Source organism: Carassius auratus, chromosome 32 (assembly GCF_003368295.1).
Source record: "Carassius auratus strain Wakin chromosome 32, ASM336829v1, whole genome shotgun sequence".
Taxonomy (NCBI): Eukaryota; Metazoa; Chordata; class Actinopteri; order Cypriniformes; family Cyprinidae; genus Carassius; species Carassius auratus.
The window spans coordinates 12786238-12803574 of record NC_039274.1 but is presented as its reverse complement, the minus strand read 5'-3'; positions in this window follow the sequence as shown (position 1 = coordinate 12803574).

Genomic DNA, 17337 nt, shown 5'->3' with positions numbered 1-17337 from the left:
TAATGCAACATTGTATTTTGTAACCAAATTTCCTGCCAAGCAAGGAGAGGGAATAAAACATACTAAACTGTCACTTCTCTCTATATGCTGAACAGATTTATTGTAGTGAGACGGTTTGTTCGAAACAGTCCTGTTTTTCATATGTGTGCTTGAAAATTCATTCTAGTGAACTGGTTCATTTTAAACAGTTTTCTCTCTCATACAGAGGTTGGACAAAATTATGTGACCACGTATTATAATGGGGTTAATATAATCTGTATAGGCTACAGTGAAAAAGAAGTGTTGGTCTAGTTTGTTTTTCAGTGTCGTAAAAGTTATGTTCAGCAGTGTTTAGTACAACTGGTCTGTGAAATTTATGACTTTTCAGATTTCCAAAAAGGAGAAACCATGAAAGGCAGGATTTTGTTATTTTTTTTATTTTTTTTTTTTATTTTTTTTTGTGTGTGTTTTTTTTTTTTTTTTTTTTTTTTTTTTACCTTAGCAGCCCAGTTATTTGGTGTTTGGAGAACAATAGCCTTAATGATTATGATGTAGTACATGGCAAGACTTCATCTGCAAAGAAAAAAAGTGTTTGAAACCTGAAAGTGAAACAACACAATGTCCAAACACAGAATTGCAGCAATGAAAGCAAGCCAGAAATATTCCTCTTGAAGACCGTTTTCACAAAAACCAACCACATTAAACTTTAATCACAGACACCAATGTTAAAATGCGAAAAAAGACTGAGTCATGATCATTAAACCTGGACAGTTGGAGCACCAAAACGTACTTCAGCATCTGCCATGCTCAGTCACCTGAATTAAATATTATCTTTTGCTATTTTTTGATAGATGGCATTCAACTGGATCACCTGAATAGATCTTTTGAATAATCTTTTCTAAAAAGGTTGGCAACTTTATTAAAAGCAAATTGTGGTGGAACACCTTGATAAAGAATTTCCCATATGTTCAGGTATTTTTATTTATTAAAAAAAAATAATAATGTAGATTTGGACAGTCTGATTTATTCTAGCAAATCAGTTTGTCCTACTTGGTCTTCTCTTATGAAGTATTGGAAAGCTGATTCACATAAATGAACAAAAAATAAAGATTACCTCATTTAGGCCCTAGCACTGCACTTCTCACGTCAGAATCACATCAATGAAAGTGATCTTTGCACGTCATTAGTGGAGTTTGTGATTGCTCACCCCTCTTTGGTATTATCAACAGTACAGCACAGTAATTATGCAAATTTCAAAACAACAAGATAATAATTATGACGAAGTCATTACACTGAAAAATGCAGATGAATATAACCAGTGAACAATTAGACTTTACTTAATTAAGCTTGTTTTTCAGCACATTACTCATTAAATAGTGAACCATTCTTGGTCCCACTTTATATTAAGTGGCCTTAACAACTATGTACTTACATGGCAAATTAAGCATTTGATACAATGTACTTATGATGTACTTACCTGTATTTACATTGTACTTACATTTTAAGTACCTGCTTGATTTATTTGTAGTTACTGTACACTGTAAAAAATTTTGCCGTTAAATAACAGTAATTTTCTGGCAGCAGGGGTGCCAGTAAAGTACTGTTAATTTACAGCTCTTAACCATTAATTTACCACTCTTATTTTTTAACAGTATTTTACCGTAAATTCTACCATGGAAATTAACTCCACTCCCACTGCTTCAAACAGTTCGAGTTTTTAAACTAGCATACGATGTTAGTACTATGAACTTATTTCATTTGAGTCCACTGAGAAGGAATATTTCTTACACTTAATGTGCAGTAATAAAGTAACTAAATACATGACTTTTACTCAAATCACTGCAGCTCATTGTCAGCTGTATTACACATGTATGTGCTGAAGTACTTAACACAGAGATCATCACTGTATCAGCGACTCCACATTTACTGCCTTTATATAAAGCAGCAGAAAATCAGAATTTGTGGCTCATCATTGACTGAAGCACCGGCTCTACTCTACAGCACAATGGTGAACAACAAAACTACATTAAACTAAACGATCTCTCTTGTGCAAACACACAAGTTCAGTATTTACTCTCATTATCAGTGTATGACTTTGCCTAATTTTTTTTCTATGGATGTTCACAAATATTTTAGTTAAATTAACTTATTTTTCATTTGGTAAATCTGACGTTTACATTTTACAGTATATTACTGTTTTTCCTTGACTTGACGGCAAAAAACTGTAGAAAAACACTTTTTTTTGCTGGCAACCATTAATTTACGGCAAGAAACAGTAGAAAAACAGTTATTTACTGGCAGCAGGGGTGCCAGTAAATAACTGTTTTTCTACAGTTTGTTTCCTGTAAATTAATTACAGTTTATTACTGTTAAATTATGTTTCATTCTGTTTTTTCTTCATCTTAAATCTTTAACCCTTTAAACCCCACAAGAAAATCCTCAGTTTTAAATGAACACTTATAATGTGTGCACACTACAGAGTGTTAGAGTAACACTGAATCAGTGAAGTTAATGAGATAATTCAGTGATTAATTGATGATTGAGCATTAGTGATAAACACCTGCAGAATCACTGAAGGAAAGAGAAACACAAGATCTACAAATGACTTCAGCCACAGCCTTAGATGAAATCAGCTGAATAAAAGAATACATCAAATCTCTCAAGATCTGGTTAAACAACTACTAAAACAGCTTCACCAGATTCACATTACTAACCAGACTGACTTTATTTCTGTCAGATGTCTACAGAAGAACTTATGGAAAGTTAAATAGGTTTAGGTGTTTTTTTCACTACCATGATGGAGATCAGTGTTTACTTTAGTTGGGCTCTTGAACGTGACTTTTCAACAACTAAGGCTTTTTTTTTTTTTTCATGCTGTAACAATGCGCCTTTGGAACCTGTTATAGCAAAACAAAAGTACACAGAAGAAAAAAAAATCTGATATTGTTGTTTATAGATTGACAAGAACAAATACTATTATTTCTGATCTAATCCCGTATCTCTTCTCTTATTGAATATTGATACTACAGCATGAGAAGGAACACTGCTGAGCCATAAGTTATGAAAGACTGTTAAGAAAATGTCACTCATAATAAATAAAAAAAAAACCTTTGCTGAAATTTAGACAGAAATATCAAGAATCAGCGTATGAATCACAGCAATGGTGACAATCCACAAAATAAATGAACAGATCAGTTCTGAACATCACAACACATGCTCCTAAAACTTAAAACAAATGCAAAATTATAAGCACATAAGAATTCAAGAAAATAAGTGAACAATTCAGGGGCATAATTTATTCATGCCGCAATGCATGCTGGGAATCATGGATGAGTTTTATCCTGTGCTGGTACCCAGCATGCATTGCATCATGAACCTTTTGATTGTCACCATTGTTGAGATTCATATGCTGATTGTTGATTTCTCTCTTTGAGTGTTGTGGGGACTGCTGCCCGAAATACTTTTTAACTAAAACTAGTCGTTAAATCCATAAATACTGGTTATCACACTACTTTTCAATCTTACTAAATTGAAGTGTCATTCACTCAAATATTTCAACACCAAATTAATATTTGATTATTATAGCAACACTTTAAGTCAGTCTAGTAGATCATGCCTGTTAAAAACAACCATAATCACTTGACTATCAAAATTAATACTGCTGTAACAGATGCATCATAAAGATACAAATACAGCAATAAAACAAAATGTAAAGTGTAAAAGTCAATGGTCAGGAGCCCAACTAAAGAAAACACTGATCTCCACAATGGTGACGCTAAACGAAACAGTAACATTATCATCTAAATCTCTTTAATTCTCAATAAGATCTTTTGATCTCTGTTCTCTGATCTGACAGAAATAAAGTCAGTCTGGTTAGTAATGTGTGAAGTTGGTGAAGCTGTTTGTTGATCGTTTAAATCTTCAGTTGATTTCATCTAAGGCTGTGGCTGAAGTCAGTTGTATTTCATGTGTTTGTCTTGTTATGTTTTTTTTTCTTCAGTGATTCTACTCATTAACAGCAGCTGTTGATCATTGTCTGAATTCACTCATTAGTGTTCATTCTCTCTGTCAGGTGGACTATATTAGTAAACTCATGTATGAAATAGTGAATGAGGGTGTAGGGTGTGATTTGAAACACAGCCGCTGAGTGTCGAATTTGAACGTTGTTATTTTACGATATATAGCAGCAGGCTACTTCTCGAAAACGATGAATATTACCCAGAATGCACTGTTTAAATGAAAAACAGTATTTTACTGTCGAAATTTGGCCGTTTTTTTACAGCGATTTTTAACAGTGTACACTGTAAAAAAATTTGCCGTTAAATAACAGTAATTTTCTGGCAGCAGGGGTGCCAGTAAAGTACTGTTAATTTACAGCTCTTAACCATTAATTTACCACTCTTATTTTTTAACAGTATTTTACCGTAAATTCTACCATGGAAATTAACTCCACTCCCACTGCTTCAAACAGTTCGAGTTTTTAAAACTAGCATTCCTACGATGTTAGTACTATGAACATATTTCATTTGAGTCCACTGAGAAGGAATATTTCTTACACTTAATGTGCAGTAATAAAGTAACTAAATACATGACTTTTACTCAAATCACTGCGGCTCATTGTCAGCTGTATTACACATGTATGTGCTGAAATACTCAACACAGAGATCATCACTGTATCAGCAACTCCACATTTACTGTCTTTATATAAAGCAGCAGAAAATCTGAATTTGTGGCTCATCATTGACTGAAGCACCGGCTCTACTCTCCAGCACAATGGTGAACAACCAAACTACATTAAACTAAACGATCTCTCTTGTGCAAACACACATTAATACAGTCAAGTTCAGTATTTACTCTCATTATCAGTGTATGACTTTGCCTATTTTTTTTCTATGGATGTTCACAAATATTTTAGTTAAATTAACTTTTTTTTCATTTGGTAAATCTGACGTTTACATTTTACAGTATATTACTGTTTTTCCTTGACTTGACGGCAAAAAGCTGTAGAAAAACACTTTTTTTTGCTGGCAACCATTAATTTACGGCAAGAAACAGTAGAAAAACTGTTATTTTCTGGCAGCAGGGGTGCCAGTAAATAACTGTTTTTTTACAGTTTGTTTCCTGTAAATTAATTACAGTTTATTACTGTTAAATTATGTTTCATGCTGTTTTTTCTTCATCTTAAATCTTTAACCCTTTAAACCCCACAAGAAAATCCTCAGTTTTAAATGAACACTTATAATGTGTGCACACTACAGAGTGTTTGAGTAACACTGAATCAGTGAAGTTAATGAGATAATTCGGTGATTAATTGATGATTGAGCATTAGTGATAAACACCTGCAGAATCACTGAAGGAAAGAGAAACACAAGATCTACAAATGACTTCAGCCACAGCCTTAAATGAAATCAACTGAATAAAAGAATACATCAAATCTCTCAAGATCTGATTAAACAACTACTAAAACAGCTTCACCAGATTCACATTACTAACCAGACTGACTTTATTTCTGTCAGATGTCTACAGAAGAACTTATGGAGAGTTAAATGGGTTTAGGTGTTTTTTTCACTACCATGATGGAGATCAGTGTTTACTTTAGTTGGGCTCTTGAACGTGACTTTTCAACAACTAAGGTTTTTTTTTTTTTTTCATGCTGTAACAATGTGCTTTTGGAACATGTTATAGCAAAACAAAAGTACACAGAAGAAAAAAAATCTGATATTGTTGTTTATAGATTGACAAGAACAAATACTATTATTTCTGATCTAATCCCGTGTCTCTTCTCTTATTGAACATTGATACTACTGTTAAGAAAATTTCACTCATAATAAAAAAAAAAAACCTTAGCTGAAATTTAGACAGAAACATCAAGAATCAGCGTATGAATCACAACAATGGTGACAATCCACAAAATAAATGAACAGATCAGTTATGAACATCACAACACATGCTACTAAAACTTAAAACAAATGCAAAATTATAAGCACATAACAATTCAAGAAAATAAGTGAACAATTCAGGGGCATAATTTATTCATGCCGCAATGCATGCTGGGAATCATGGATGAGTTTTATCCTGTGCTGGTACCCAGCATGCATTGCATCATGAACCTTTTGATTGTCACCATTGTTGAGATTCATATGCTGATTGTTGATTTCTCTCTTTGAGTGTTGTGGGGACTGCTGCCCGAAATACTTTTTAACTAAAACTAGTCGTTAAATCCATAAATACTGGTTATCACACTACTTTTCAATCTTACAAAATTGAAGTGTCATTCACTCAAATATTTCAACACCAAATTAATATTTGATTATCATAGTAATACTTTAAGTCAGTCTAGTAGATCATGCCTGTTAGAAACAACCATAATCACTTGACTATCAAAATTAATACTGCTGTAACAGATGCATCATAAAGATACAAATACAGCAATAAAACAAAATTTAAAGTGCAAAAATCAATGGTCAGGAGCCCAACTAAAGCAAACACTGATCTCCAAAATGGTGACGCTAAACGAAACAGTAACATTATCATCTAAATCTCTTTAATTCCCAGTAAGATCTTTTGATCTCTGTTCTCTGATCTGACAGAAATAAAGTCAGTCTGGTTAGTAATGTGTGAAGTTGGTGAAGCTGTTTGTTGATCGTTTAAATCTTTAGTTGATTTCATCTAAGGCTGTGGCTGAAGTCAGTTGTATTTCATGTGTTTGTCTTGTTATGTTTTTTTTTTTCTTCAGTGATTCTACTCATTACCAGCAGCTGTTGATCATTGTCTGAATTCACTCATTAGTGTTCATTCTCTCTGTCAGGTGGACTATATTAGTAAACTCATGTAGGGAATAGTGAATGAGGGTGTAGGGTGTGATTTGAAACACAGCCGCTGAGTGTCGACTTTGAACGTTGTTAATTTACGATATATAGCAGCAGGCTACTTCTCGAAAACGATGAATATTACCCAGAATGCACTGTTTTAATGAAAAACAGTATTTTACTGTCGAAATTTGGCCGTTTTTTTACAGTGATTTTTAACAGTGTAGTGTAGTTGCATTTGTAAGTACACTTTTGTAAGTACACACCATAATTGCATATTGTAACTATGCTACAGTTTCTGTAAATTTTTGGGGGGCGGTGTTTTTACGCATATAAAGCTTATATGTTCATATATTGTTCATGCCTACTTGTGTGTGGATACTTATTATTCAAACCATTTAACAGTGAAGGTGTTTGTGTAATGTGTGTAAGGTGTCAAGTGCAATGTGTAAAGGCTTCATAATAGCACGCACTTGCCCTGCTCACTCTAAAGTCCCAACTTCAAGGGCTTTGTCCTTCCAAGGGAATAGGGCATAGGGATGATCACTTCCATTTGGAATTTGCCCATTACCCGTTCAGTACGAATAGACATACCGTTACACCCCTATTTGTACTGCATGTATTAATCTCAGTAGATGTTAGTTAAAATGTTTTTTTCAGGTTAATTCACAGAACATTAACCAAGGTTGTAGATGCAACAATTGATCTTAAACATGTATTAATAAATGCTGAGATTAACATTAACTAAGCTTAAGAAATGCTGTGGAATATTGTTAACGAATGAAAACTTCTTGAAAAGTCTTACCTGGGAACTAATGTGTAGTTACACTGAAAATACACAAAAACTGACCACTTAAAATAAAATGTGGAACCTGCGCTGGTGCCCGGGAACTAATGTGTAGTTACACTGAAAATACACAAAAACTGACCACTTAAAATAAAGTGTGGAACCTGCGCTGGTACCCGGGAACTAATGTGTTCTTACACTGAAAATAAACAAAAACTGACCACTTAAAATAAAGTGTGGAACCTGCGTTGGTACCCGGGAACTAATGTGTAGTTAAACTTAAAATACACAAAAACTGATCACTTAAAATAAAGTGTGGAACCTGCGTTGGTACCCAATAACTAAAGTGTGGAACCTGAGTTGGTACCCTGGAACTAATGTGTACTTACACTGAAAATACACAAAAACTGACCACTTAAAATAAAGCGTGGAACCTGTGTTGGTACCCGGGAACTAATGTGTACTTACACTGAAAATACACAAAAACTGACCACTTAAAATAATGTGTGGAACCTGCATTGTTACCCGGGAACTAATGTGTACTTACACTGAAAATACACAAAAACTGACCACTTAAAATAAAGTGTGGAACCTTCGCTGGTACCCGGGAACTAATGTGTAGTTACACTGAATATACACAAAAACTGACCACTTAAAATAAAGCGTGGAACCTGCGTTGGTACCCGGGAACTAATGTGTACTTACACTGAAAATACACAAAAACTGACCACTTAAAATAAAGCGTGGAACCTGAGTTGGTACCCTGGAACTAATGTGTAGTTACAGTGAAAATACACAAAAACTGACAAAAACACAATAGTTCCCAGGTACCAGCCCAGGTTCCACACTTTTTTAAAATAAAGTGTGGAACCTGGGCTGGTACCTGGGAACTATTGTGTAGTTACACTGAAAATACACAAAAACTGACCACTTAAAATAAAGCGTGGAACCTTCGCTGGTACCCGGGAACTAAAGTGTAGTTACACTGAAAATACACAAAAACTGACCACTTAAAATAAAGCGTGGAACCTGCGCTGGTACCCGGGAACTAATGTGTAGTTACACTGAAAATACACAAAAACTGACCACAAAATAAAGCGTGGAACCTGCGTTGGTAGCCGGGAACTAATGTGTAGTTACACTGAAAATACACAAAAACTGACCACAAAATAAAGCGTGGAACCTGCGTTGGTACCCGGGAACTAATATGTAGTTACACTGAAAATACACAAAAACTGACCACTTAAAATAAAGTGTGGAACCTGCGCTGGTACCCGGGAACTAATGTGTACTTACACTGAAAATACACAAAAACTGACCACTTAAAATAAAGTGTGGAACCTGCGCTTGTACCCGGGAACTAATGTGTAGTTACACTGAAAATACACAAAAACTGACCACTTAAAATAAAGTGTGGAACCTGCGCTGGTACCCGGGAACTAATGTGTAGTTACACTGAAAATACACAAAAACTGACCACTTAAAATAAAGTGTGGAACCTGCGCTGGTACCCGGTAACTAATGTGTAGTTATACTGAAAATACACAAAAACTGACCACTTAAAATAAAGTGTGGAACCTGCGTTTGGTACCCGGGAACTAATGTGTACTTACACTGAAAAAAAAAAAAAAAAAAACCTGTACACTTAAAATAAAGTGTAGAACCTGCATTGGTACCCAGGAACTAATGCGTACTTACACTGAAAATACACAAGAAAACATTTTAATAGCTAGAAGTTAATTTCAAAATACATGAAGTCTGCATCTATGAAAGTAAATTATACTTCCTTTTAAAAACTATGTGAGCACATTCATTTATATTATCAAGCAATCTGTATCTACATATAATTACCCTATTTGATATTAGAACAAATAAAACATTTTAATTCTTGTTCTACGTGAACTTAAAAGAAATAATATTTATAAGTTGATATGCTCTGCATGTCTACAGATTAATGGATTTTGAAATATTTTCTTATGTCATGAAAGAGTTGAGCAATTACTCCTTGTCCATTCCGTTTGCCTAACCAGTGATACCACTGAATACATTTTAAATGCTCTTTCAAGAGTGGAGTGCTTTTGTTGCCTCTGTGCTTGTTAACCTGTGACTTGATGCTTTGCCATGCATGCTCAATGTGCTGTGTATGGCAACCAGTGACTGGATCAACAAAGTTTTTTGAATGATTGACCGTAAAATGTCTGTAACCATGTCTAGGAAGAGCCTGAACATATGCGCTCCAACAGTCACTGAAAACGGTGGATCCTCTTCTCACGTGCCTTCTGATAATGGGTAGTAGAGTTTGTCTTGAGCGGTTTTTGACAATCTTCAAAATGGGCAAATGTCTATGTCCCTTCATTTCCAGTATTCCAAAAACCCAGTTGTTTCTTTTCCATGTAGTTCGGAAACGACCACGGTTATACTAGAAAAAAATAATCAAACTTTAGGTACATTGTAGATACCCAAAATGTCACCAGATATTTCATTTTGTAAATATTTTCACCCTGTGTTTGTGCGTGTATATATATATATATATATATATATATATATATATATATATATATATATATATATATATATATATATATATATAAAATCAGTACTAGTCAAAACTTACATCCATTTATTAGATTAAAAATACAGAAAAAAAATAGTAATATTATGGCTCAGTGGTAAAGCATTGCTTTAGCAGCATAAAAGGTCTTAGGTTCAATTCCCGTAGCACAAAACTAGGTCAAATAAAAAAATATATATATATATATATATATATATATATATATATATATATATATATATATATATATATATATATATATATATATATATATATATATAAAGTGATAAGTTAAGATTTACATTGTTTCCAAACTTTGACAGGTACTGTATGTACACACACACACCCACACACACACAAACACACCCACACCCACACACACACACACACACACACTTGTTAAAAGACTGTAACAATTTACAAATGCAAAGTTGTTCTAAAGATCACAATTACTCCTATTACTCCAATTGCATAAATTGAGACCACATATACCGTATTTTCCGCACTATAAGGCGCACTTAAAAGCCTTTAATTTTCTAAAAAAAAACGACAATGCGCCTTATAATCCGGAGCCCCTTATATATGGATCAAGATTTAGTTGACATTCCCTTTAGCACAGCTCTATCTAGTAGATGCATAAAGCAAACCCAGTCAAAAGTTTGACTGTAGTATCTTCTATTCTATGCGCCTTATAATCCGGTTCACCCTATATATGAAAACAGTTCTAAAATATGTAATTCATTGAAGGTGCACCTTATAATCCGGTGCGCCTTATAGTGCGGATATATGGCCAAGACAAAATAGCACAATTTCTTCAATAGAAATAAGATGTTTTATCAGAGCAAGTGATGAAAAACCCTCAATTTACTACAAGAAACCTGCTAGACTAAACAGAACAGAAAGCAGGGAATACATTACACTGTAAAACCTAATGTTGTCTTGACTTAAAAAATCAAGTACTGTACTGTTGACTAAACATTACTTAAAATTTTGCATTTTGGCCCTGTCACTTAAAAATATGAGTTAATTTAACTAATTTACCTTCAAAATGCATTAACTTAAGATTTCAAGTGTCGTGAGCTCAAAATCATGAGTAATCCTTTAGAAAAACTCAACCTCACTCTGTTCTTCCTTTAATGTGATTGGCCATGGGAGGAATTCTGCCTAGCAACAAGAGAACAAAGCACTGATTGGTGGATTACAAAATTCGTCCTTTTGGTCTGTTTGGTTGCTGAACTACATTTCAAGAGGACGTTTATTGTATTATGTTAGGTGATTTAAATTATGTAGATATAAAGTTATTTTGCATGATTTCTACTAGTGAAATATGTTAATTTAAATCCTTGTAGTACATGATTTTGAGATGGTATGATTATTGAAACGACAACTTAAGTATTTGATGAAGTGGCCCAATCATTTTCCTTTGAGAGAAAGAACATGGCAGCTAAAGTTACTGCTTAACTCGTTAGATCCATATGAAAACCCTAATAAGTTGACTGAACTAAATTGATTGAGTAAACTCATTGCCTCAATTTAATTGAGTAATGGAGTCTCCCAAAACTTACATATTTAAGTTTATTTAACTTGACGGTTTTGTAGACTGTACTTAAATCACTCAGTTCATCAAACTTGGCGCTTATTTAATGTATTTAAATGGTTATGTTCACTTAACTTGGTATTAATTTCAAGTGTACTTATATATTTAAGTTAACTCAGCATGTAAATTTAACTGAAAAATATGTTCTTATTTTTGACCGCACACTTTTTGCACACTGAAGTAAAACAAATAACAGCATATTTAATCTTTGACCTTTTGACAAAATGTCACAATATTTATGAAAATACAGTAAACCCTATACTGCACTGTAAAAAAAAAAAAAAAAAAAGTTGTGTCAACTGAGTAAACTTAACAAAAAAGTACTAAATTGCGTATTTTAACATCAACCTAATCCATTAGGCAAAGTGACGTCCAGTTTATGTCTTTGCAGACGTTGAAAGTGAGGAGACTGTTTTTATGATGTCTTTTTTAAAATGTTTTTTTTTTTTTTAGAACTTTTTATTTATATTTTTCACAAGACAAAACACCAAAAAAAAAAAAAAAAAAAAAAAAACATTATCCGAGACAAGTGAAAAAATAACAATAATACAAATGACAATAATAATAACAGTAATAAATAAATATTCTGTATATATATATTGCTGCAATATTTCCCCCCTTTTTTTTTTTCCTTCCCCTTTAATTTATAGATTTAAATAATCTTTAACCATATGCCATCTCTGATTAAAAAGGTCAGTTTTCAATTGTAATGATGCAGTCATTTTTTCCATCATGTAAATCTGTTTTAGTCTCTGTTTCCATTCAGTTACAGTTGGTGATTTCACAGACTTCCAATTAGCAGTAATGTTTTTTTTGGCAATTAGTAGTAATACACGTAAAATATATCTTTGGTCATCATTAAAATCATCCACTGATATAACACCCAGTAAGAAAAACCATACATTTGAGGGAACTTCTCTTTTTACAATTTTCTCCATCTCTTCTTTAATATTTTTCCAATAATCAAGGATTACCGGACAGTCCCAAAATATATGTGTATAGTCACCTGTTTTACCACATTGTCTCCAGCATAATGCAGCAGGGGGGTCTTTTACAAATTTTGAAATAAACAGAGGAGTATGAAAGTAACGTATTTTAATTTTCCAGTCAAATTCCTTCCACTGTTGACTTTTAATTCCCTTATGGCACCTATAACAGAGTTTATCCCATAAATCATCCTCTATTACTATATTAGCTTCTATTTCCCACTTTTCCTTAATATTATAAGTGTTTCCAACCATGTCTGCTAACAGTCTTTTATAAAGATGAGAAACATGTTTACCAACAGGGAGACGTTTTTCTGAAATTGAAATTTTAAATTTTAAAATGTTTTTTATGTCTTCTGTACATCCGATATAGATGTTCACAGATCCTCCTTACAAGGTTCTGTAAATTTATTTCTGTCAGACATCTAGAGAAGCTCTTATTGACAATTAACAGAGGTTTAAATGTTGATACTTGATTCATTTGAAGTCACCATTGTGGTGGAAAGTGTTTGGTTTAGCTGGGATCTTGGTCCAGATACTTCTTCTGTGCTTGTCTTTTGCTGCTGTAACAGTGTATTTTAAAACACTGTTTTTGTGGCGAAGAAAGACAAAACTTAAAAGAGCTCAGATGTTATCAGCTCTTTGTTGGTGTTAGCTTGTCTCTTGCTGCTGTAACTTGTGTGTTGTAAAACACTATTGTTGTGGCAAAGAGAGTTGAGATCAAACATACACATCTTGCTTGTAATGGTGACAAATTATAGTAAAATTAAATGTATTGTGGATTTACTTTTATGGATAGAAACCTTGTAGAACCTTGTAGTATTTTGCTCTGGGTGCCTGTTAAACATATCAAACAAAACTTATTTTATGATCTCAAATACGTATTATGTGATGACTTTCTCATCAACAAAAAACATCTGAGCTCATTTAAATTTGTCTTTTTTCACCACAAAAAAGCGTTTTAAAATACACCGTTACAGCAGCAAGAGACAAACTAACACAAGAAGTAACTGGACCAAGATCCCAACTAAACCAAACACTGTCCACCACAATGGTGACTTCAAATGAATCAAGTATCAACATTTAAACCTCTGAGTGATTTAGGTACAGTCTACAAAACCGTCAAGTTAAATAAACTTAAATATGTAAGTTTTGGGGGACTCCATTACTCAATTAAATTGAGGCAATGTGTTTACTCAATCAATTTAGTTCAGTCAACTTATTAGGGTTTTAAGTGTACAGTGCAGACTATTGAGAATGAGAAGTTGTCGTCATAGCACAAAGCCCCTCCCTCGATATCACGGTCTCCGTCATGTTGGAAGGATACCGGCGGCGAAACAGGATTGTTTACATGTGTTGTTAAGAGGAGGTTCTCGCAATTCTGCACTGTTTTACCATGCCTGGAAGTTACTGCTGCATTAAAAACTGCTGCAGTACCTCACACGATACATATGGAAAACATAGGAACAATGGAATACAGTTTTTTTTTAGGTTACACCAAGCGCAAAGCAGCAGTATTTGGAGAAGCTCTCAAGCATACAAAATATCGACCCATACGAGCTCCCTGCAGCAGCACAGAGACCTGGACCATTTACCTCCATGCACACATATGGACATTGGGAATTATACATTTTTTTGGTTTAAGTTACTACACAATGCAGGAGTTTAAAAGTCACAAGTCTTTGGAAAGTTACGAGGCTTTCTGCTGTGGCTGGGTCCATTTACAGCAGGTGAAGAAAACAGTGTTGTACTGGCCAAAGTAAGTTTATTCACATGCGTTTTAGCGTATTGTAATTACAATGCATTTAGAATGCACTTCTTGACCAAAATGACAAAGTAATTAACTGCGAATGAACACTAGATTGTAACGAGATGTTCAATGTATACGAACGTTTCCAACATGTTTTGATGTATGCTAAAGCTGTGTATGTTTAGTTATAATTTGATTTTAACCCAATGACACATACTGTACCAGGTTTTTTTTGTTGGGGGCTGCAAAGTGGACAAACCAGTTCTGTGTTAGCTAGGGTAGTTAAATGTGTGATTGCGAGATGTAAATGTCCGGGTTAGATTAAGCCATTAACAGCGTGAATGCAAAGTGACTTACATCGTAAACAATATAATTCCCAATGTCCATATGTGTGCACTGAGGTAAATTGTTCAGGTCTCTGTGCCGCTGCAGGGAGCTGCCTGAGAGCTTCTCCAAACACCGCTGTTTTGCGCTTGGTGTGAGCTTGTTCCTGTAAGGTCCCCTTTCTTTCGCCTTATGTTTTTGCATTGCTTTACTTTCTCCCTTTTCTTTCGCGTATTCGTAGATCCGTCTCGATCTGTTCCGCCGACAAAATAAATGCGCAAAAATGAAAGCGCTCTGAAATTGTTAGTCTCGCCTCTGTGAAGTTCTGAAGGCATTGCCCCTGGCAACAGATAGCGTATCCTTCCATCAGGGCCGACCGGCTCAGACCCCTCCCAAATCAACCCAAATCGGCACGTGACTCCTCATTCTCAATACAGTATATGCAAGCACTGACTTCATGTCTGGACACATTGATGAATGCCACTCTTGTCCAAAATAGTCTAAATGGCTTACTTGAATATGGTGAAAGGAATTTGGATAGACCTTTGAAATTTTGGAAGCATATTTACAAAATGTTACTTTTTGGGGGGTTCAGTAATTTTGTACATGGATATTTAAATTAAATTTAGATTAAAACTTTCTTCTTTTTTTTTCTTTTAAATTTGTTCATGGCCCGTTTACCTTCCTTTTGTGTGCAAACTTTGACTCATCAATAGAAACAAACTTTACATGCGTCATAATGCCCGTCTTTGAAAGTATCTTCATAAACACGATATTTTAGTTCTTAAGTGAACGTGAACAATTGCTGAGAAAAAAAAAATGCATGTGTTAACAGTATATTGGTTCCGGTCTTAAAGGGGAAGTTAACTAGTATTGCTCCTCTCTGTCATTCATGTAGATCAAACAGCAGTAAGAGAAAATCTTTCATTGCTCTTGACTACATCACTTTGTTATCAAGCTTATATATATATCCATATAAAAAAATTAAATAAAAAATAACTTGTTATTGTGATACAAATACTCATATTGTGATATAATATTTTGGTTATATCACCCACCCCTAAAGCATATTGCGTTGAATCAACCATACAATGACAGACACAAGCAAGAACATTTAGAAAGCCTATCTTTATACTCTATCATGATTGATTCCACATTCCAATGTTCCGAAGGCGGAAGACAAGAAAAACCCGTGCTCTACCGGTTTTAGATAAAAACGAACGATATGGATCATCCTGTGGTTAGTATTGACTTGATACTAGCTCATTAATCATTTCATTCACTACGTTATCAATTGACTTGCTTTTCTACACATTTAGCTACATAACTGCTATTTTCACAGATGAGGAGAATGAGGTCCCCGAGCAGTCTGTGGGTCCTGAAAGTAACCCAGGTTAGAAATCAATCTTCTGAAATGTATTTTGTACACACTAATATGCAGTTACATGCAGATGTTAGCTTAATATAATATAATGTTATCTAGATGTAACCTATATTAATTATGAGGTGTAACCTACATAATATATTTAATTCACTTTTTTAATAATTTTACTATAATCAATTAGTGTCGCAAACCTGTAGGTCATAGATAGGTGCGTAGGAAAAAAGACTGATATAGTAAAAATATGAGAAAACAAAATCACGCTATCACCTTGCAAAACAATAAAAAAAACTTTAATAGCAATGTTTCAATTGTATGATCTTCATCAGGCATCATTTTTATTATTGTTTTGTAAGTTGATAGTGTGCAGGATTTTTTTGTTTTCTCATAATAATTTTACTATAAAATTGGTTACCAGAATTACATTAATTTTGTTTTACAGATGCCTCATACCCAGACACTGCACCTGCTGCAAGCTGTGAAAGTGAAAAAGGTGAGATGATTAATGATTTATGTAACCACTACACAATCCTGATGTGATTGTTATATCAAACCTAGTCTTTGATGAAAAAAAAAACAATGATACCTATGTTAAGGAGTCCAGGCATCTGTTGATGAATCACCAGTGGACAACCTTTTGAAACGTATAGAAGCATTAGAGCAAGAACGTGACTTTCTTAGGCACACTCTTGCATCCATCTGTGGTGAGTAATGATTAGTACATTTACTTAAAAATGCTTTAAAAATACATTTGTTGTGAGTCCTATACGATCTGGTTTAGTAAATTAGTCATACTTATTCGTTTTCATTTATTCAGTATTACTTTTTTACTCTATCTGAAACTATTTTCAGTCTGCTCTCACCTAAGCTTATGCTACTCCTACATTAAGCGTCAAGTAAGAGGTCTCTCTCCCGCCGGAACTAGACTTGTGTACAGCCATTACAGAAAACCAGTGATAATGGTTTATAAAGTTATAATTATAGATTTTTTTTTTTTTTTACAAAAACACATAACTTTGCTTCGTAAGGCCTTTATTAACCCCTAGAGCCATATGGATTACTACGTTTTTGATGGATGGATGCACATTTTTTAGGCTTCAAAATTCCAGGTGCCATTCACTACACAACACTGTATTTGGCTGAAAGAAGAAAGTCATATACAACTAGGTTGGC